The sequence below is a fragment of the Conger conger genome, chromosome 13 (assembly GCF_963514075.1).
Source record: "Conger conger chromosome 13, fConCon1.1, whole genome shotgun sequence".
Taxonomy (NCBI): Eukaryota; Metazoa; Chordata; class Actinopteri; order Anguilliformes; family Congridae; genus Conger; species Conger conger.
The window spans coordinates 32,198,091-32,223,284 of NC_083772.1; positions in this window are offsets into that span (position 1 = coordinate 32,198,091).

Sequence of the window (25,194 nt, forward strand, 5' to 3'; positions counted from 1 at the left end):
CATATACGGTTGTACATTTATCTTGTACCACATATTTTTTTTCTTACGGGCGTTCTTACTACCACCTCGATGGCGTGTGCGAGGGGTTAACAATGCATTCCTTTCTAACCCATCCCCCGTCAATCTCTCATCAGGGGGGCCTAGGGCCGGTCCTCGACAATACAGTAGCCAAAACAGAAACTGGTCTGTAGCAGTTTAGCTCTGCAGCACAAGTCACCATGGTCTGATTAAAAGAGAGTGACTTTCATAATACCATAAACTCCAGACTAAGCACGAAGCTAGCTGGCTACCCTGCTTTGTGATATAGGCCCTGGGAGTCTGCCCCACACACCAGTGTATTTATCACTTTGTGAGGACTGCAGTCTGCCACACACACCAGTGTATTTACCACTTTGTGAGGACTGGAGTCTGCCACACACACCAGTGTATTTACCACTTTGTGAGGACTGCAGTCTGCCACACACACCAGTGTATTTACCACTTTGTGAGGACTGCAGTCTGCCACACACACCAGTGTATTTACCACTTTGTGAGGACTGCAGTCTGCCACACACACCAGTGTATTTACCACTTTGTGAGGACTGCAGTCTGCCACACACACCAGTGTATTTACCACTTTGTGAGGACTGCAGTCTGCCACACACACCAGTGTATTTACCACTTTGTGAGGACTGCAGTCTGCCACACACACCAGTGTGTTTACCACTTTGTGAGGACTGCAGTCTGACACACACCAGTGTATTTACCACTTTGTGAGGACTGCAGTCTGCCACACACACCAGTGTGTTTACCACTTTGTGAGGACTGCAGTCTGACACACACCAGTGTATTTACCACTTTGTGAGGACTGCAGTCTGCCACACACACCAGTGTATTTACCACTTTGTGAGGACTGCAGTCTGCCACACACACCAGTGTATTTACCACTTTGTGAGGGCTAGAGTCATGAAGCTCAGAAGCGGCACTAACCCTTTACCATCCTCAGTGGGCTGCTCCTTGTCTGAGGATAATTGTTTCAAAGCCACCAGCTTCACCAGAAACTCATTAGGCCCATCTATCCATTATAGCCCCATCTATCCAAAGTAACCTGGCACATCAGCGACACTCCCCAGGTGCCCTTGAACTTCAGAACTGTTTTTCCTCCAGTCTTGGTATCCAAAATCTCTCCTTTTTCCTTTTGCTGGTTGTTACTCTGTGTGGGCTGGTGGTGGCTCTTGTGTTTCTTTGGTCATTAACAATACAAAAACAGCACATCTGAATACAAAAGCAGAACGTGCACAGGAAAAATATAACCCGAGATTCTTCCAAGTAGAAAAATGTAATTCACAGGAAGGCAACATTTTGATAAGGTTCTTCTCAATGCTTTTGTGCTTCCGTATCTTGCAAAGCTTGAGAAAGCAAAATGTTCCTTTTGACTGAGTTTCTATAGGATATGAATGTTCACATTCTACACAAAAGAATCATATGCTCTCTCTACAGTAGCCTATATGAAGATCAAAAGTAAGTTTGCAAACATTATATTGAAATCCCAGCAATGCTGAGGCCGTGTAGGGTATCCCAGGCTTGCCCTTCCACGGAGATCAGTTCATTTGCATTCTTCTCTCCCCGCCTCCCTGGCCTGCTGAATACTGATCTAAGAACAACAATGCGCTGTACCGGGAAACATGCAGGAGTGCTCTGGGACACGGAGCCGGGGAACGGCTTCAAACAGCGGGTGAGCTGGCTATGTGGGCGTGCGGACACACATACGCGGCATGGGAACACTTTGTTTCCCCGAATTGTTGTCTTTTATCATCAGAATGTGAGAGCAAAAGAGCAGCACTGGTATCTGTGAACAGCTTCTGTGCTGTAACACAAAAACATACAGCAGAGGATTTTTATCCTGACCGTATCTCAATAACAGATAATTTATGCAAACATAGATACTAATTTCTGGCTTTCTTGGCTCCAGTGTATTTTGCTCAAGCTGAAAAGTAGTAGTTGCCTTGCCTCCTGTATGTACAGACCATTAAAACTTAAGAGTATGACTCCTTGTTTCTAAGTAAACAGGTATTGTGGTGATATTTCAGACCAAGCAAGCTCTCACATATCTGACACTACCCATTTCAGAGCATACAAGCCTGCGATCTTGACAACGTGCAGCAACCTAAGTCAAAATATCCAGAGGGGTAATATGTCTCCAGTCACAGGAGAGATCTAATTGATTGCTGACCTTTTTAAGCCTTTACTTCTCCTCTCCACAGAGCTGGGGAATAGGCCTGTTTCAGTCACAAAGCCCTATGAATACCCAATGTGAGCTGGTCTAGACTCGCTCCAGCCCCACAGCTCTGAAATTCATAACAAACCAGAGTATCTGCTCGAAAAACAGGGAATCAATTTCTGATTTACATTATCCAAATCATAAATCTTCACAAGGTGAGTCTTGGGCTTACAAAGCTAAAAAAAGACTAATAGATGTAAGGAAAAAATGGGTTTCAAAAATTCAATATCGTAGACAACTTATCAAGATGCATTTGCTCATTACACTTTGGTCAGAGACTGTATAATGCATTTCAGGGTAGTGCATTTGAATTCGAACATGATGTAGTAGTGCACTGAACACAATACAAAGTTTAAAGTGATGGGAGAACTGGACTGCAGTTGATTGGAGGAAGGCAGGAGCACAGAATATTGTGTGAGGAGAAAGAACAATCCCTCAGCCTCCGCAGTGAATCCAGCTGGTGTTGGGCGTGCTGCTGATGAGAATGTGGTCAGATGACTGAGCTGAATATTGGTATTAATATATGGCTGAAAGGGCTGAATGCACACTGATGTGCTAAATACTGTATTCCTCACTCACTCCCCTGTCCAACACTTTCAGCTCAGCCTCATAATCAATTGGCCTCCTATAAATTAAATGGCTAGACCTTTAGGAATGTGACCTTCACTGTGTTACAGACTGATACCATACAGCTGATCATTCAGGTCCTACGGAATCAAGCTACCTTCAAGATATATTCAGAAATATAAACCTTGTAGCCATTATTGACATTCATAATAAGTACAAATTCCATTAAATTCTGAAAGTGATTAAGCTACAATACCCAGCATTGTTCATTGTACTGCAGTGTTGGCGTGAAACCAGGCAAAAGACTGGCTGTGAAAAAATGAAATAAAATGGAGAATTTTGAAACACAATAAAGATAGGCTTGATATAGTGTAAGAAACTCACACCTGTACTATCTGTAAGACAAAGTCGTCTGGGGTCACTTCAGCAGTGTAAAGGTCTATTACACTGCAGAAAAACACCATTGCAGCTGCAGAATTGCATATTCTGGAAATGAGGGCAGTGGTTACACTGACTCACCAAGGAGCTCCAGACACATCAGTGAACCCAACAGCACCATATCACATAACTCTCTGTACCCACCTGTACACTAAAACAATAAGTCTTAACAAGTATTTTTTGTAATGAGATTTTTCTTTCTCAAGGAGAAAATATGAGCTTGTTTTAAGTTTTTTTGCTTGTTGAGAAATGTTCTTACCCCGTTGGGAAATCTTAAAATGAGTCAAACTCTCAGCTCATTGGCAATCTATTTCAGCAAAACAAATATATAAATAATATAAAAATAATATAAGATTTGAAGTCCATTAATAATACTTAAATATTGTTAGGATTGACTTATTCTTTTGGGTTTTGCAGTGTAAACAATCACATTCCTGACTCACCAATGGACCTACCTATATTACATTATATTGCTGAATCATTGCTGAGCTCCATCTAAAATAATAAAGCTTCATTGGAAAGTGATTCCCCTGTTTCCTGAGCCTAATGCACCATCACATCCTAGCATTCTATTCTTCAATTATCTCTGCTGTAGCAGAGCCTCTCTCACTCACAGCCATACCTCTGACCTCAACATCAACAAGAGGGCAGAGAACTACATAAAAATAAATAAGTCAGTCTTAAGAAGTATCTTAGTCTCATATTTAGACTATTTAGAATCTTATTCTTATTACATTTTTGCAAAATGAGACAAAATAAAACTTGCAAGGAGGTGAGAAAGTTTCACTTGTCATGAAAGCAGTAACTTAAAAAGTGCTTGAGAGAAAAAAATAAGATATTAAGTCTTATTTCAAGCCTGTGCCAGCCCCAGCCACACAGTTAAAGTCTTTATTCACTTCACTGCAGATCAGACAGGCGGGGGTTGAGAATCAGCAAACAGGGACAATGCAGATCAGGCAGTTCATAATCAATAGTCCAAGCAAAGGTCCGGTATCCAGGCAAACAGAAACAAAACAGGTGATCCAAAAAGTAGTCGCGGTCACAGGCAGAGGGTCGAAAACAATAAGGCAGTCCAAACAGGCGGATAAACAGAATCAAAAACCAACAGCAAATCAAGGGAGTCCAAACACAGCGGGTCGAATGAGAACAAAAGGATAAACCACGAAACAGAAGTCGAAAACAAAACGGGTCGAAACACAAGAAGCCAGACAGAAAAAAAAGCGCTGGAGAGTATGGCAATAGCACATGACAATCTGGCAATGAATAGACAAAACAGACGGGTTTAACGAGGGAGAAATAACAATCAGCTGTGCGCAACAATCAGGAAGTGAAACAGGTGAAACGAATGACAGGGAATGAACTGACAGATAGACTATGGTGAGCACAGAGGGTAACAAGATACGGAAACACTAAGGAATTAGACACAATACAGAAAACAGAGATCCTGACAACATAGACAAGAGGGCAGAGAAATATAACCTTCTGTGCCAGCCCCAGCCACACCTCACACCCCAACACAGACAAGAGGCCAGAGAAATATAACCTTTTCTGCCAGCCCCAGAGGGCCAAGCTTCTATAATGTAATGCCAAATGGAGCGAAATATGTCCGCACCAGGAGCAGTGGCACTGCTATCCATCGGAATAATTAATGACTCGCTGTCAAAGGTTTCCACCTGCGTCAGTAAGCTGGTGAAGAAAGCCTTACAGGGGTTCAGCAGGACTGCACCCCAGAAAGAACAGCACCTGAAAGGCTGCCTCCGGAGTCGGCTGATGGTTTTTTTGTTCTTTTTTTTTTTGGAAATGTGACCAACCATTCCTAATAGATTCCTAAGTCCGGGAGCAGGACAGGGTGAACTTGGCTGTTTCGAGTAATATTGCCACAGGAAAACAGAACACGGCGCTGTGTTCCTGCCCGGCACGGACGATTACACATTCTGTTGTGAAAAATGGCGTTTGATATTACTCCAAAGAACTGCGAATGAAGATTGAAGAAATATTTCAAAACTGCCATCCTTTGCTATACCGTGAGTGACACACACTTCACAGAATGACAAACGAATTGGCAGCAGCATCATTTATCAGACAGACAAGAGAGTTTAGAGGCCAGCCTCCATTCCCCCCACCAGTGCACAATAAATGCACTATTGGAGAGGCCGGGGTTCAAGCTCAAATGTAGAAATGAAAGCTCAAAGCTCAAGCATTACAATTATAAAGCAGACACTTTTATCCTATGCGACATACAATATGTGCATACCAAAGGTCATTGGAACAAAAAAGAACAGGTTGAATAAGGTACATCATGTTCACATGGTGAATGTTTGTGCTGGCCGCCGACACGCTAACGCTAACGGTAACAGTAACACTCCGGCTGTGATTAATGCAGGTGCCACTTTGTGCTGTGAGGCTAGTGCGGCAGGGCGTGATAGCTTCCCCACGGAGGACTCGGCCGAGAGCCGACTGGAAGGACGGACGCAGCAGAGGCTGGTCTCCATGTTCTCACTGTTTTGAGGGCGGGGGTGAGAGACAGCCAGCGAGTTAGAGACTGCCATAGACAGTCCACTAGACCAGCTCTCAGAGTCAAGAGATCTCACTCAGTGTGATTAAGGCAGAGGGCACACACGACTGTATTACCTGTAACCATATCACACATCACATTAACTGTAACTGCTTTCTACATTGCGTTGTAAACTGTATCATTACACTACATTCATTTTGCAGATGTTATTCATGCCTTCTGATGCATTCATCTGATTAATATGAGCAAGAGTGCCTGACCTACAGCTCGAGCACAAGATATCTTTGCAAACCAGGAACCAAAGCACACATTCTGAATACATAAAGACTGTATCCATCTAACAAGCCCTCAGAGAAAGCATAAAAATATGCAGTAATGTAAAACCACAAAAAAACTTTAACCCACATTCATACAACAGAAAGGAGTGGTATGGGTGAGGATGGGAGGGGAACCAAGGTGCAGTCTGAAGAGGTGGGTCTTCACTCTGTATCAGAAGATGACTTTGCAGTCCGGACCTCTATGCTAAGCTACCACTGTAGGGCCAGTATACTGTGCACACGCATCAAGAGTGGGATAAGTGACCAGGCAGGCAGGGGCGAGCTAATCGCCTCAAAGTTGTGGAGCAGAGAGATCAGGCTGGGGTGAGGGGTTTGAAGCTGGTCCATTCTGTTCCATTCACTGCCCAGCAGGTTTTAAATGTGATTTTATCTGTAACAGGTTCCAGTGGTGAGCAGAGGACAGGTGTGACACAATCATGGCAGGCCCTGATGCACGACAGTATCAGGACCTGAAATGGGAGAAATGTAGAGTGGGTAATGAGGAAGGTGCAGATTATTTGGATGTTGCTCTGAGGGACTCACATGTCTGACTCACTGCTGCTATATGGAGAGAAGGTGAGCAGTAAGAGCTCTCAATGAGCTCCTCTGTAGCATCGAGATGAAGGAGAGCTCTAGCAGTGATGACCTGGAGGGAATGTACAGCACCTCAGTCTTGCCAGTCTGCACTGCTAAAACCAAAAAATGAGTCACCTTAACAAGTATTTTGTCTTATATTTAGACTTATTTATATTACTTTTTGGGGCTAAATAAGAGAAAAACGTTGCCAATGTTCTGCCTTTGGGGTAAAACTAATTCACCTGACAAGCAATAAGCAACATAAAATAATAATATTTTCTACTTGACATAAAAAAATATTCTCATTAAAAGAATAAAATGCTTGTTAAGACAGACAGATACTTTCACACTCAGGAAAATATTTTGTATGATTGAATAAAGGAGACTGGAAAAGGTGACACACTAGGGAGGGAGCGCTTGGCAGGCAGACAGGTCTGCAGGGGTGTTGGATTTCCTTCATTTTGGTTCCACCGCAAGAAGTGTGGGGTCCTGTTGTTATGGAGACTATCCATAAACCATGGACAGGGAGAAGAGGGCTGTGTAAGATTAGGGGTAAAAGGGCTATTCCTCTAGCCATAGTCCACAAATACCGCTGTTCCCCCCTCCACACCACTTCACCAACTCCACACCACTTCATGGTTACCACACTGCACATTACAACAGCCATACTCCATCTGTAAACATAATCATACTCCACACCCTATGAACAGGCACCCCGCATCTCTACAGTATCTATATACACTATGGTGACAGCTATGCAGCCAACTTATTCTCACTCCTAATTGGGGACGTCAGCACAAGGACAGTGCCTGCTTAATGATTAAATTTAATTTTTCATTGTAATCGGAGAGGCAATAAATAAGGCAAGGTTTTACAACGATTTTAACTTCTCGCTTCCATTAAACAAATTCAAGGTCTATAAATGGCTATAAATGACATTTAAAATAAATTCAACTTCAGGCTTCAGAGATTTAGCCTCTAACGAGAGCAACAGTTTACTGCAGACAATGAGGGCGTGACCATCACCAAACACACACATGCATGCACATACACACCACCACCACAATATCACACTGTGACAGCACTGCAGTACACTACAGGTCCATCCATCCATCCATCCATTATCTGAACCTGCTTATCCTGAATACGGTTGCAGGGGGGCTGGAGCCTATCCCAGTATACATTGGGCGAAAGGCAGGAATACACCCTGGACAAGTCGCCAGTCCATCGCAGGGCACACACACGATTCACTCACACACTCATACCTATGGGCAATTTAGACTCTCCAATCAGCCTAACCTGCATGTCTTTGGACTGTGGGAGGAAACCGGAGTACCCGGAGGAAACCCACGCAGACACGGGGAGAACATGCTAACTCCGCACAGGGAGGCCCCAGCCGACAGGGATTCGAACCCAGGACCTCCTTGCTGTGAGGCGGCAGTGCTACCCACTGCACCATCCATGCCGCCACACACTACAGGTCTGGGAAGTAAAAATAAAATAAGGAAGAGCAGATTTCAAATAAAATACAAGATATAATAAAATAATAAGGACACATTTACAAGGACACATTCTCCATTCTTGTCACAGAAATATTTTAATGTTTTACTTTGTTTGATGCTCTGGTGAATGGGCACTTGGCTGAGCCTATCCAATTCCCAATTTGTCATGACCAGTCATCTGAAACCAGAGTTACAAACCTGCCAAAACACACGCTGTGACCAGACGCTTATTTCCACACTGCAGCTAAGGTTCAGTAGAGCGGAGTCGGAGGAACACCTTTGCCATTGACTGGATTCTACAGTTGCCTGTTCGGCCAGCAGGGATTGCTCGATAGAGATACACTTGGGACTCAATCCAACTGAACCATCCTATTCACTGGGCGACACAATCGGCAATTGTATTTCACCCTATGGAGTTACCGTCCACAGTTGGCACTGGTATGGTCTCGATCTACGCCTGTGAGACTGAAATATCTTGATCGTAAAGTTTATTCCAATAATGAAAAAAATATTAATCAAAAACATGACAGATGGTAGGTAAGCATGTATGTGACCAGTGAAGTACAGACAAGATGGTTGAAAATCATTGATCACAGCCAGACTACAGCAGGCCTATAGAGCATGTCCTTTAAACTGTACGTATTTTAAACTAGAGCAAGACAAACAACACCATCTGAGCATATTATCCACCACTTAACCATTTCTCTGACATTCTGGCCATATTATCCAGTGACAGACTGTATCTCCAAAAGCCTGACCATATCCAGCACTATCTTGGCACTATATGGCTGCTGTAATGCTGCTGTTGTTTCCTAACACTTGCTGCATGGATCAGGGTGCATCAGTGTGCTTCCCCATTAGGAAACCAAGTGACTCCAGATCCCAAATTATATTTTGTGTGACTAAATAAACCAGAGAACATTAAACACCATTTATGTTACTATACAATGAAGATCATGTTGATAAATGTTGAAATAAATGGAGATGGAGGTGCATAAATTCGCACTGATATTTATTGTTCCAAGTAAAGATTTATCTCCACGGAAATTGACTGAGTGCAGATTGATTGGCCGTTGGAGAGGAGGTAGACGGTGTGGGTAAGTGTGGAGGAATGAGGTGCCTGATAGGCTGTTAAATGATTAAAAAGCACTGAGAGAGAGGGGAGCTGCAGCAGCGGCAATACATCAAACCCCATTCAGAGTTAGCAGCGCTAACAGGCTAGCCCAAGGCTGCAGCCACACAGTACAGGAGCTACCACATCCGCATGTGCTCTGTCCCCTTAACTATGGCACCATTCCCAGTTACTGTTTTTAAATTTACATTACATTAATGGCATTTGTGGCAGGCGCTCTTATCCAGAGTGACATACAGTTGATTAGACGAAGCAGGAGACAATCCTCCCTGGAGCAATGCAAGGTTAAGGGCCTTGCTCAAGGGCCCAACGGCTGTGCAGATCTTATTGTGGCTACACCGGGGATCGAACCACCAACCAAGCGGGCCCCACTCATGTACCTTAACCACTACACTACAGGCCGCCCTTAAATTACATCTTAAGGTCACAGTGAATCCAAAGTTAGAGCAGCACTTGCTTCTGACCTATATGACGTATATGGGAATGAAACACATCTTGCGGGGTTTGTATGGTCATGAAAAAAAAAGAAGTTAATTCCAGCTTAGCTGCTTGTAATATTAATAATCAGCTGAAATGAAGAATGCCGGCTTGCTTTCTGACATTTTGCACTTGTCATACCAGCTTGCAAAATTAACCACAATTGGAGATTATCTATTCAAGTTTGTAATGCTGCATTTATCACCATCAGTGTTTGCTGACATATATACAATACATAAATTAAGTAATTGCTAACAATGTATGCTTACAAATTGGCTTTAATGGATAGCTTCATTTACTTTGCACAGTATGAGTGGGTCATGCCCACTGCAGACTGCCAGCAACAATTTACCACGCGCATATTGTTAATATGAATATGCAATTTGTTGATAATATCAAACTCCCATTCACAAGGGAAGTTTATCTGTTAGCATCCATCAACGAGGGACAATGGCTACAATATATTTGGCATCTGTACAAAGTGCTTGTTCTGACGCAGAGTACAATGCAGGCAGGAGCCTCTCTGTGCCCGGTTTGTCAGTTAAATATAGAACTGCAGATGCACCATTATTCTCCTGAAGATGCATTGTAAGATACCGAGTAAACAACAATAGGGAATAATGGTGAAGGGGATGGCACAGAGAATGATATTCACTGTCTGTCTTTTTTAATAGGAAAGTGGAGTGTCTGGCCTCCTCATCTATTTTTGACCTTTATTCAGACAGGGAAAGTTCTGCAGAGAGGATTAGAGACAGAGATGGGATCATAGTCTCAATGGCACGACCTACTGTAGGGTCAGAGCAAAATGGCCTTCCCCATTGTTTTTACATTGTTCTGGTTTCTGAAACATCAAATTTCCCAGTGAGGATATGAATAAGTGCTTGGAGAACTAGCCACAACAAGTCATGAAAGACAAGGCTTTTAAGTGAATGGCTAACAATTAACAAGAGGGAATTTCAATTGTTGTTTTTGATGTTCTTGGAATTTCATAACACAATATCTTGACAGTGGTTGATATGGCTATAATAGATGGGAAGCTGCCACTTGTTAATCTACAGCTTATTTTAAAACCTTGAACACTTTTAAAAGTCAGTTCCAGTTAATTTGGGCCACCCCAGGAATTCCTGGCAGGGGTGTACAAATAACCTGGGCTCGAACAATGGTATTCAGGACAATCTGAATGCCTGGAAACTACAACACAAATGAGCCAAATGATGGACGGTATTCCTCCTCGTTTTACTTCTGAAATGTCATGCACAGACAATGGTATACTTTAGTAAAGGTTAAGTGCTACTTGCAATGATTTTATTTAATTGGATATAATGAAAAGATTGATAACTCCTTAAATCAAAATATCTGCTTTCCAGCGCACTCTAATGTGTGCTCACTGCTGTTGTGTTCAAATGGACGTATTCTGAAATTATTTCTTTAAACGTTTCAGTTGCAATGGAGAAGTCAACGTTAAGAACAGATAATATGCAGTATATTAGTGTATCTGTTCTAGATCTGATTCATTTCTAGATTTGATACAATATGGACCATAGCATTGGATTATAATCCCCTTTATGGAAGTGCATAATATACTGTGGTAGTCTGTGTGGTATGATGTTTAATATATTTAACTGGGAGAATATGTAGGGTGAATACTTTCATAGATATAACCAGTGGAATTCTGTAAGATTTGATTCTTTGCCCTCGCTTTTCCTTCTATATGTTCTCTCCAAAATCACCGTGTCAACATGGTGTCAATTTACTTAGCAATTCACTCATCACCCAGTTGTAGCAGCTAATTCTCTCTTTGCACTAATTAGCTATTTAACTCGCATATCAAGGTGGATGTAAAAATCCTCCTCAAGCAGATAAGACAGATTCAAGTTATTGACTCCAAAAATTCAGAGTAAAAGTAATGAGAAATTGCAATCATCTGGCTCTGTGAAGTGCAAAGCGAGGAACCTTTGGGTTATCTTTGGGGTTGTGCTTCAAGTCACATAATAATAATGAAACTAAACCCAATTTGAAATATCATATGGGTGAAACCTTGAATGTCTTTGCAAGATGCGAACAGGCTAGCCATGTATTTCTCACAACTATATGAATTGACAAATTACAGCTTGTAGAAAATGTAGCTACAAGAATTTTGACAAAGAAACCAACACACACAGTACCTTCCCTGTCCCTGTTTCACACCACTGACCTATGCCTATTAAAATTGATTGTTTGGTTTTGTTACTTGTTTTTAAGTGGTTTAACAGCAAAATATATCAGTGGACTACCTAACTATAACTATCAATCAAAATATATTCCCAGTCGCGTTCCTAGATCACACATTAAATCATTAAAAGGATCTAGTCTTTTAACCCAAAGTTGACCCATTAAGTATCGCCCCTATTCTTGCTTGAAAATTACATGTCCAAAATCAAATGGTTGAACCCTTTTGACTACAGCCATAATCCTGGGGTGCGTTTCCCGATAACGGTGTCTCTTAGCGCTTTACGAAGACTCTCTAAGGTATACCTTACTAAAGTTGTTTACTTTACTCGACGTGTGTTCCCCGAACTATCACTTAGGCGGTTGCTTAAGGGATAGCTTCTACATGCGACGTTACTAGGCCCATCGACTCGCTCTAAGAGCGATTATGCACTCCACGCAGTTTGACTGCGTTATGAGAGAAAGTAGTGTGATTTATGAATAAAACACTACAGGAATACTTAGAAATATTGCATTTATCTTGGGATAAATCCAATATCCCAAGATGGGAACGTATTAATAGAATTAAAAACTTACAAACGAAATTATCCAACCATATATATAATTTTCGCCAAATTATATATACGGTTAATGATACGGTTTGTGGCTACGCTAGGGTTGATTTGGCAGAAGCACCATCACATTACTGGTGTAATTCACAATTTTCTCTGATTAGCTGACGTTTTCAATAAAAGCACACCAACAAGCAAAACGCTTCGACACGAAAGCTACATTTTTATTTAGTTTTGTTTACGTAAGATATGGTGGAAAAAAACAAAACTCTAAGCGGTCCCATAGCTTCACAGCAAACGAAATGGAGATATTGTTAGACGTGGCACTGAATAAGGGAACATTATTTTCCAGTTTTAGGACTATGGTGTCCAACAAAACCAAGAAAGAACTATGGTTAAACATCGCTCCGGTACAGAGAGAGAGAGTGGGAAATTGTCAGTTCATGAATATCATTTCAAAGGCAATTAGGCAACATGTTCAATAAAGTGCAACATGCATCCTTCGTAATTCACAATTATATTATTTGCATGAAAACAGCACCATTAATGTGGTATTTTAGTAATATAATAGCTAATAATCCAACTACAACTGTATAATTATTAGTGTACATATTGCTTAACAGATTGAGGTAACTAAGAGCAACAGCTGATTTCAGAGGCTTGCGGTCGTAACAGTGGCGGCCACTAGTGGAGTGAGCTGACAACATCGCTAAGGTATAGCTAAGAGTGGTCCAGACCAACCTTACGAAAGTTTGACGTACAGAAGATATACTTAGCTAAGAACGTTTTGGGAAACATACGGAAACGTTACGGTAGAGCTTAAGGTACAACTTACGAACAACGCAGCGTTTAAGAAGGCTTCGGGAAATGCACCCCTAGTATCTTCTGAAAGGTAACCCATTGGGGGTTGTTTCCCAAACAGGTAATTACTGTAATTAACAGGTAATTAAATGTTGCTAAAACAAGGTTACAGAAACTCAAACCCACTGGAAGTTTTTTTCTCACTCGCTGTATCTAGTGTGCTTATAAACACCATGGAGGCACAGCAAGAACACTGGACAAATCCTCTTTCATGATGCTAATATCACAAAGAATTATCATTCTGAATCAAGCTATGTCTAGGCAAAAACGACAGCAACAGGTCAAGAACATCATAAAAAATAAGTACAATAATGACAATAATACCATCTTGTATACTAATATATTCATTGAGGTCCGTTGATTGAAGTTTTTGTCAAATACCTAACCTCCATCAACAAGTCAAACACATTCCTCAATTTCACAAGCTATTTATTATTAAAAACCAGACTTGCGCCTTATTTATAAGCATACTGAATAATAATAATACAATATTTTGAGAATGCATTTAGTGGCTCACGTCACTGAAAATACCCTCTATTGTGGAGTCAAAGGTGTTTTCATTGTCTTCCTCAGAAATATTCACCCAGACGAGAGATTCCTTGGAAATTGCTTTCACTGCACTTCACCGTGCTTACTAGAGAATTAGCTGATCTAACCCTGCCCTTAATTTCATTTCCCAGCCGACGCTTCTGTACCCCAAGCGAAATCCAACTTCAAAAGGACTGGTTCTCTTTTCTGTCCCGAGTTCAGAGCTTTTACACAGAGTGGGACAAATAAGGCTCAGCATTCCATTGATACAGTTAAACAGCTGGACATCAGAGCTGTTTAGCAGACAAATATTGCAACTGAAATCTAGGTTCTGTGCATCAAATGGAATTCCCATATGCATCACAGTAGTGTGGCCCATTCCTGCTGTCAGAAAACCAGTGTGTTTCTAATACAAACAACGATTTGACTCAAACTGGAACCTTCACCACAGGAAATTATTTTTTCACTTCATGTTCCTTCATCTCTTTGACACTGATGGGAACATGCGATCACAGATAGCCTATTTTTGTGAAAAGTGTATGACAATTCACTTAAATATTGATGCAAGCAGGTAAAAACAATGCTAATTAAGTCAGCAAATGGACCAACCAATAAAAAGCAAGAAAACTATTAACCAAAGTAGTATTTAGCTCTTAGCTACCAAAATAAATCCAAAATAAATAAAAATGGTGTGCTCTGAGGGGTACTTTAAATAATTCTGCTATTACTCACAGCCACACTGGTTCACTGTGGTAACCTTCTTAGAAAAAGGAATTATAAATTGTTCAAGAGGTCAAGCTTCTTTTCTTGTTTTTCTTTTCTTTTTCAAATGCTTGCTGAACTTTGGTTAACCTGTCTGGCTCTGTCTGTTTTTATGTTTTGTTGAACTTTGGACTTTGAGTTTGTTACTTGTTTAAACCTATCTGGGATTTTAATTAATGTCTGGTCTGGGGTTACAGTTTGCTTTTTTTGCTGTCTGTGAAGAGGGTTGGAGAGTGGACTGGCGGCAGTGCAGATACTGCAGATACAGAACCAGTGGGCAGCTGAAAGTTCTAGGATTTGGAGGAGCAAGAACTGTGTTGACAGAACCAGTGGGCTGTTTAACGAGTGAGTGAGCAGCTGTATGTCTACCATGCTGTGGCCATACATGGGATGGCCTTTTCCCAATGATACTGTTTTAACCACAGTAATATTCACTCTCTCTCTGGAAGTCATCTGCAGAAGCAGTGAGTGCACTAGCCACTGGGTTCCAACAATAAGCGCACCAGCAGGTTTTTTTCATTATTTTATTTTGGACATTTTCTTTTTATGTACAAAATTAGAAACATTTTCTTAATTTAACCAACTGTTTTGTGTTGTGTTACTGTATGTGTATGGGGGCTTGTATACAGTTTTTATATCAGAAGGTTTATTTAGTACTAAACTGTAGCCAGCTAATGGCTTATTTTACCATCTACATTGCTGGCCCAGGTCCATAGAGTCAAGTCATAAATGGAGAACAATTTGGATGTTGCAGTCTCGGTTTGTTATCTGGGCAAGACTGACATTTAATACGAGTTAAAATTGAGTATTTATTCCCATGGAGACAAGCGTTACACTTGATTAGGTGATTAGATCCTAAATCCTAAAATAGCTAACCTTAATGTTTATAGGTCTTACATGGCTCTTGATTGTCCCCACAATAAAACCTTTTCAATCTTACAAGAGGCACTCATGCAACAATAACACTGATACCACGTGTCATCTATGCAAACATATATACATGCAGGACGTAAGTGTAAGCACAATTTTTTAACCATAAATTTAAGGATGATGATCAGATTACACCCATTCCATTACAGAGTACAGAATATATATAAATATATGAACTGGGATTTGCAATGGCAGTGGGTTTACGATAAGGATTACTTTTTATACCGGTTTAAAGCCACATACGCATGGTGATTTGACTTTCTTCCAAAGGAGCCCAACCTGCCTGGGCCAGCACACGGCTTTGGCCGGCACAAAGCTCACCTCCGGCATGATCTGGCAAAGCCGCTGCCTGAGTGTATAAAGCGCTCTGTCTGATAGAGAGGAATCAGCCGCAGGGCTTATCTGTGGCTCTCAGGTGCAGCCGGACTCAGGTCTGATCTGTCTTCCCAACTCTCAGGAGAGCCATTTGACCCTGCCCATTCATGCATTTATATACATGGACTGCATTTATAGTTCTTCTAGAAACAATACATTTTTCTATAAACCTTTCTATACATTTTCACCAATTCACACACCACACAGACAAGGTGATAGGCTGTTATGCAAGGCACCGACCAGCTTGGCAGGAGCTAGGTGTCTTGCTCAGGGACACTTTGTCACACCCAGGGCAGGGGACTGAACCGGCCACCTTCAGACTGCCAAATGACTGCTCTTACCTCCTGAGCTAATGCTGTCCCCTTCAGTGTTTGCACTGTGGGGTTCGGCGTGGAAGCGGTGTGTTGGGACCACATGGTCATTACTGATAATGGGTCTGTTTTCAACGCAAGACTGAACAACTCCGAGGGGAATCCGGAGTCTCAACAATAAAGAATTGGGAATCGCTCCATGCACACATAGTGCGCAATTAATTATCTTTACATTCTAGCTTACTAACAAGACATACTGCACCAGCATATCAACTAAGAACACATTAATTATAATTATGCATGAAGTGATGGTCTTAATAATATATTTTTTACAGAGAAAAAATTATTTCTAATTATTTACATCTCATCTGATTACAAATGAGTCATTATTAAGTTCATGAGTTCCACTACAACTGTTGAGAACTGTAAGAAAGTATATTTTTGACAGCTTATACAATAAATTTGCGACTTCAGGGGAGTTAGTTAAAAGTTGATTAATGACTCATTCACAACTAATTAAAGGTATCTGAGGTACAGCATTACTCACTGCTCCCATTTTCTCACATGAATAAGTTTTACAAATACAGAATGAGAAATGTGCAGAAACTGCATATCGACAATTTTCCAAATTATGAGTCTGAACAGGAGCACGTAGGAACACCTCCTACATTATAATTGCAAAAATTTAAGTTGCTTAATGTATGAACCACTATAGGTAGGTGGCACAGGTTGTTGCCCAAACATTCAGGAAAGGAGAGGCAGGGTACCATGGACTAACTTGAAACAGTAAAGCCTGAATCAAGGCCTAATGCCAAACTGCTTAGTCCTGAAACTTGAGCAATGAGAACATTTGAGAGCTCCCTTCCCTTGTGTGATGATACAGGAGGAACCGCCAGGCTGGGGGGAATCAGTTTCTCTTTTTGCTGCTTCTATCAAATATACTCTCCTGCAGTAGTGGCTCATTATTGGACATTCCTTGTAACAGCGTTCCTGTAACAGCAGCACGTGTGGTGGGTAAATCGAAGAGCTGGATGATATCACAACACAAGCACCTGCACAATCACCAGTCCCATGGTTCCTCCAGTGCACTCATAAGTATTCACAACAGCATTGAAAGACAAGCTGAAACGGAAGTTACAGGAGCACTAGCTTCCGCGACATGACGTATACGTGACTGGAACAGATCTTTCAGGGGGAATTTTTGGAGGGCGGGGACAGTAAATGAGGAGGGAGAAGCAAAGCCGTAGCCTATGGCTCTGGGGAAAGAATACGTGCTACTGTGGGAAACACATTGATTGGAAGGGAAGATTGACAGACATCTAAATACAAGCCTGCTGGTACACGATGATGTGAAATCTCGGAAAATCTAGTTTTCCAGGAAGTGGATGGAAAAAAAACTTTGGTGCGGTAAAACATAAGTATTAGAATTTGATGCTTTTTTTGGAATATATACTTCAAGATGTGTTCGTATGGTCATGAAGAATTTACTAAATTGAGGAAAAGTGAAAAAAGACGGGCACTGGGAGGGATCAGCACTCTGAGGGGTGTCACGTATGCAGCAGGGCTGCAGATGGACACTGGGAGCAGGGCTGCAGATAGGCACTGGGAGCAGGGCTACAGATGGGACTGGGAGCAGGGCTGCAGATGGGACTGGGAGCAGGGCTGCAGATGGGACAGGGAGCAGGACTGCAGATGGGCACTGGGAGCGATCAGCACTCTGAGGGGTTCTGGCTCAATGCTCGTCACGTACCTTCGGTCCCTGGAGGCGCAGGTCTCTAATCCATCTTGGAGCGACAGGAAGGAGTCAGTCCACGGATAGCCAATCAGCTTGCGCGTAGCCCTCCTCCACACCCCCCTGCTTTGCAGTCCTTTTCCAGCACACGCTCTGCAAAACACAGGAGATTTAGAGAGAAACAGTGCAGAGGCACGCCCTCTTGCACACTATTGCTCACACCGGATGCACAACAGCCAGCCTTTAATCTGTACTATTTATTTATTTAATGGTTATTTGATAGAGATAAGTACATTTAAACATAGATGTATCACAGCATTTATAGCATATGCCAATTTTCAATGCTTGTCCCAAGATGGACTTTTCAAACACAAATGCAACACAAAATATAAATCATAAAATACATTCAATATAAATACTTCCACATTGTCATGATCATGTATGCTTACACGGTTGACTTTTTAAAAAACTGTTTCAGTTTAAAGTTAAAGAGCAAGTTTTACAGACACAGATTAAGCCTAGTCCAAGACTAAATTCTATTTTGAATAGATTCTACAACTCAATAGATACAAAACTCAATTTAGTCCAGCACTAAGCTTAAGCTGTGTCTGTGAAACCAGCCCAAAATGCTGAAAATTATGCTCCATTTTAGACAACTGCATAACAGCACAATACACTATAGACCACACGTGACATTTCCCCACAGAGAATATTTATACAATTTAACTTATGAAGGCTTCTGCCATCAGTGCGTTTTGGCATGCCAGTAATGTTACTAATAGCACAATCACTTGAGCCAATTATTTATTCAGCTGATCTAATTTCTGGAACATCTGACTCTAAACTCAACCTTTTCATCGTTCCCATAAGAATGGAGAGACAGGTAGTCGTGCTGTGCGAATATCACATCTGTCTGACAGCTCCAGTCCTCCTGGGGACTGGCTCCGTTCCCACAGACGAGAGCAAGCAGGCAGGAGATCTCTCCAGCCACTGCTCTTATCACACGGCCTCACCTTCACCATGGGCACAGCCCTACCTGCCAATCAACCGTCAGTCAGCAGTAAAGGACAGACAGACCCCCACCCAGACAGACCCCAGACACACCTGCTGCCCCACTTGGGAAAACTATCCCTGAATCTGCGGTATTCATGGTTGTTTACTTTTACACTTGTACCCACTCATACTGCATCAATTTAATGAACGGATATAATTTCACCTCAATATTTGTACTGTATGTTTGTGAAATGTCACTCCAAATTACTGAATACAATATTTAAATGTAAGTTAGTATAACTGTTAATGACAATAGGTGGAAAGGAGAATCATATTAATGAATTTTGAGTACACTTTGATTACCCTCCTGACTCCTCCCATTTGGGAAACTTTATAATTTCAAATATCAACCCCAACTTAAGCTATGTCTTAGTAAATTAAGATATAATTGAAATGTATTACTGGTTTGAAGTCATATTTGCAATACAGTCATAATATCAAAAAAGTTACAGTGCATCCGGAAAGTATTCACAGCGCTTCACTTTTCCCACATTTTGTTATGTTACAGCCTTATTCCAAAATGGAATAAATTCATTTTTTTCCTCAAAATTCTACACACAACACCCCATAATGACAACATTTTTTTGAAATTTATGCAAAGAAATCACATGTACATAAGTATTCACAGCCTTTGCCATGAAGCTCAAAATTGAGCTCAGGTGCATCCTGTTTCCACTGATCAACCTTGAGATGTTTCTACAGCTTAATTGGAGTCCACCTGTGGTAAATTCAGTTGATTGGACATAATTTAGAAAGGCACACACCTGTCTATATAAGGTCCCACAGTTGACAGTGCATGTTGGAGCACAAACCAAGCATGAAGTCAAAGGAATTATCTGTAGACCTCCAAGACAGGATTGTCTCGAGGCACAAATCTGGGGAAGGGTACAGAAAGATTTCTGCTGCTTTGAAGGTCCCAATGAGCACAGTGGCCTCCATCATCCGTAAATGGAAGAAGTTCGGAACCACCAGGACTCTTCCTAGTACTGGCTGCCCATCTAAACTGAGCAATCGGGGGAGAAAGGCCTTAGTCAGGGAGGTGACCAAGAACCTGATGGTCACTCTGTCAGAGCTCCAGTGTTCCTCTGTGGAGAGAGGAGAACCTTCCAGAAGGACAACCATCTCTGCAGCAGTCCATCAATCAGGCCTGTATGGTAGAGTGGCCAGACGGAAGCCACTCCTTAGTAAAAGGCACATGGCAGCCCGCCTGGAGTTTGCCAAAAGGCACCTGAAGGACTCTCAGACCATGAGAAACAAAATTCTCTGGTCTGATGAGACAAAGATTGAATTCTTTGGCGTGAATGCCAGGTGTCATGTTTGGAGGAAACCAGGCACCGCTCATCACCTGGCCAATACCATCCCTACAGTGAAGCATGGTGGTGGCAGCATCATGCTGTGGGGATGTTTTTCAGCGGCAGGAACTGGGAGACTAGTCAGGATTGAGGGAAAGATGAATGCAGCAATGTACAGAGACATCCTGGATGCTCCAGAGCGCTCTTGACCTCAGACTGGGGCGACGGTTCATCTTTCAGCAGGACAACAACCCTAAGCACACAGCCAAGTGGCCCAGCCAGAGCACAGACTTGAATCCGATTGAACATCTCTGGAGAGATCTGAAAATGGCTGTGCACCGACGCTCCCCATCCAACCTGATGGAGCTTGAGAGGTGCTGCAAAGAGGAATGGGCGAAACTGCCCAAAGATAGGTGTGCCAAGCTTGTGGCATCATATTCAAAAAGACTTGAGGCTGTAATTGCTGTCAAAGGTGCATCAACAAAGTATTGAGCAAAGGCTGTGAATACTTATGTAGATGTGATTTCTTAGTTTTTTATTTTGAATAAATTAGCAAAAATTTCAAACTTCTTCCATGTTGTCATTATGGGGTGTTGTGTGGAGAATTTTGAGGAAAAAAATGAATTTATTCCATTTTGGAATAAGGCTGTAACATAACAAAATGTGGGAAAAGTGAAGCGCTGTGAATACTTTCCGGATGCACTGTATATCATAAAACTACTGAGTACACAAATACCACAGAATGAGTCAAGAGTGTGTGTCATCAGCTAAGTCATTTGCATCACTCACAGGTCAAATTCTGCATGGCCACAGATGGAGATTATGGAAACTAAGCCTCATGATTGGCCATTGGATTGGTCACACATTTGCTGCACCTTAAACTCAATCCATACTGAAAGGCTTTCATGCACCATGTGCCCCGGAGAGTTAGTGCTGTTAAAAATACTAAAAACGGATTCACATGTGCCTCCTTTTGATTTGTGCTCCTGCTTGTCACATTTCCTGCCGAGTGCCTTTGCACCCCCAAATGGTGCCCTAGTGATACGTATTAAATTATATTTAACTTCCATTAGGGAACTCTTAGTGGAAAAACATGTTATTCTTTTATTCTGCCCACCATAAAACAATTTGGCAGGTCTGTAATATTCTTAAGGAAATAGTAGCAATTATTCTATAAGTATGTTGAGATAAATCCCTCTGCTACATTCAATGAATCCTCACAGCTACAGTAGGTTATTCAGGGTTTAGTGAAAGCATAATTTCCACATAGCTGTAGGGTATTCTTAAAATATACCCTAACTAGTGTAGTGCAAAATGACATTTTAGAACAGTGCAATTTGGCTTTTTCATTTTGTACCAATGGTAGTTTGAAGGCTTAGAATCTATATTTTTACGACTTTTCATCATAGCCCTCCGAACATCATTTTATTGCCATTTCTGTGGTATGGATACCCTTAAGTATCGCCCCTTTTCTTGACACAAGCTTAAAAATTACATATGCAAAATAAATTAGTGACTATTCTTGAACCCTTTAGACTACAGGCATCATCCTGGGCTCTTCTCAACGGTAAACCTTTTGGGTTTGTTTTCCAAGTAAAAATGACTCAAAATATTTTTTTTTTCTCAGATTTTCTGTTTTTGACAGGATAGAGAACATCATAGCTGTGGCTTGTGCACTTAGAAACACAATGGAGACAGGTCATAACAGTGGACTTTCCCCTTTCAAATCCCCTTTCAAATTTCACGAAAAATGAGCATGCTATTTATTATTCAAAAGCAGGCTGGCTCCTTATTAATAAGCATACTGAATAATAATAAAATATGTTGAGAATGTATTTATATGCTCACCAATATAAAATGGTTTCACCTCACTGAAAATTCCCTCTATTGTTTCGTTGTATAGTAGACATTATACGTGGCTGTAACAGTGGTCAAAGATCTGTGCTGATATACAATTTCATGTCTTTTGAGGCTTTCAGATAAGGCAAACATTTCACTTAAAACTTTGTTTTTTGCGATTAATACAGATTAATTTTGGAGACATGCTGTATGGGATTTTTTTTCAAAAGAAATAACATCCAAACAATGTGCTTCTCAAAATCTCAACATCAATAATCTACTCCAAAACAAACATTAAAATCTTGAAACATTAAAAACAAATATGATGTGTGCCTCCTTGTAAAAGCATATACTAATTCAATGTTTTATATATTTAACAATTTCTGAAATAAATAAATAAATAAAAAAACCTTTTTACATCAATTAATCTTGTATTTAATGTTAGGAGTAAGATATTGTAATTACAATTATCCATTTCCATAGTAACTACTTAATCAACTCAATCTGCAAGATGACCCATTTTAGTACCTTAACCCCATGTAAATATGCACATAAAGACCTTCATGCATATCAAAGACATACAGTAATAAACACACTGTCATTATACCCAGGAAGCAGTCACCCATTGGACCTGTTTATCAAGGCTGGCAAGGCTGGCAGTTCATCGAATTCAATTCCAACTTAATTATCTCATGTACATTCATTACATTTATTTTTACCAGATCACTTCTCTAAATTCATGGCTTCTCATTTTCAAATGTATATACATTTTAGAATAGGCTATAGGCTGTTGTGTATTCACAATCAGTAGAATAAACCCACACACACACACACACACACACACACACACACACATATGCACATGCATGCACACACATTCATAACAAGCCAGACACTAAATCTGGCTGAACATGGGCTGAACAGTCTTGAGGGGGAAGATGGTGGTACAATAATCACAGTTACCAGCAAATATATGGATGAGGCATGTGTAAATATAACGGTATAGCAGCAGCATAGGTGGATAAGGCATACTGGAGAGAAGGTGTGATGTAGATGAGAATTTTATTCAAAGCGACATACAAAACATTATTATTTATTTTTCTGCACACCACATAAGTGCAAAGATTATGGGGTTTTCATTAGTGTGTCAGGTCTTGATGATTACATATAAAACAAGATTTCTGTTCCGCAGGAAGATTAAAATATGATTCCAAAATAGCATAATGTTCCTGCTATTTTGTGTCCTGTATCCGGCAGAGATCATTGTGGCTTCAGTTCTTCAGTTACGCAGTCACCGAATTGCTGATTTAGAGGTATGCACAGTGCAACTAGACAACCAGCCAATCCTGAAGCAGTACGAGACCACCAGAAAATGGCACAGAATCAACACCCAATCACGAAACAGAATTAGACCATCAGCCAATTGTGAGACCAGCGGCCAATCCAATTGCATCCTCAATGCAGGGCAAGGCTGAGTAGTCGTCCTTCAAGTTATGAAGGGAAGCGGACTGAGTCATGACCCTGATGCTGGAGCCACATTAAATGCACCAGAGAGATAAAGATACAGTGAAAGCCCAAGCCAAGCTGCAGGAGGCTGATAAAGAAATCAGAATTCCCAGTCCATCCTAACTCCTCTATCGCCAACTCTCCCCTGGTGGAAGCCACGGAATCAATCCCCGTTTCTCTGATGAGGCACATACTGTACTATGCACAAACAAACTCTGGAATCATGCCCCCAATTGCAAGAATAACCTGTGAGCCATTAGAACCCAAGTACACTCCCTGGAGTAGAGCCATTGGCTGATGGATAGTGGTCAAAATGAGTAAATTGTAATCATAATTAAAAGTAAAATAATTAAATGTCAAAGAGGTAAAACATAACATTCAAAACTAATGAATGAAAACTTAAATACATAAATAACAGTGTGTTTGAAATGCTGAAAAACAGCATTTCAAACACACTGTTTGAAAAACAGTGATTACATGAAATGCAGATGTCTTTAGAATATTGGCAGCTGTGATACTTGTATATATTTGCATGGCATGAGGACCTTTAACAAAAACCTAAATAACAGACCAAAAGACTGGCAGCGATAAAGAGAAGCTCAAGGAGGAAGCGTAAAAGGTGCTGGGAACATTGGGTCTCGGGGCATATAAAACCAAAGGGACAGTAATTTATCAATTCAGTGCTGGGACAGGAAGCGATTGGGATTAAGTTCTTTGGAAACAGAAGCGTGAGGACAGTGCCAGGGCCCATGTAGGGCAGTAGTGAGGCATCAGCAGTGCTGAACGGCAGCAGAGCTTACCCAGGCCTGCGTGCACAGACGTGTCTGTAATACTGATGTCTCTAAAATCAGCACCAGCCCTGGCAGGACCAGGGGGGGCCTGGCACCCTTCCCAGTCCTCCATACAGATATCACACTCACCCCCAATATGAGTCCTCCATACAGATATCACACTAACCCCCAATATGAGTCCTCCATACAGATATCACACTCACCCCCGATATGAGTCCTCCATACAGATATCACACTCACCCCCGATATGAGTCCTCCATACAGATATCACACTCACCCCCGATATGAGTCCTCCATACAGATATCACACTCACACACCGACTCACAGAGACCACACACACATTGGTCAGAAAGACACACACTGACACAAACACATTCCTACAGAGCACACACACACACACACAGGCACACATGCAACACAAGTGCTCACATAGAACTCACACGCAGATACATTCAAATGATAATTGTTGTGCGTTATATTTTAATGCATCATGCTGTGGGCAAGGACATCAGGAGGTGCACACCTGATTACTGAGCTCTACATTTCTGAATCACATCAGGTATTTTGTTAAGTATGCTTGTATTTATTTTTATTTAAGATGTCACAGTTAAAGTATAACAGTTAAAGTATATCTTGCAAATATCACAAGATAGCTGATGCAGATTAATGA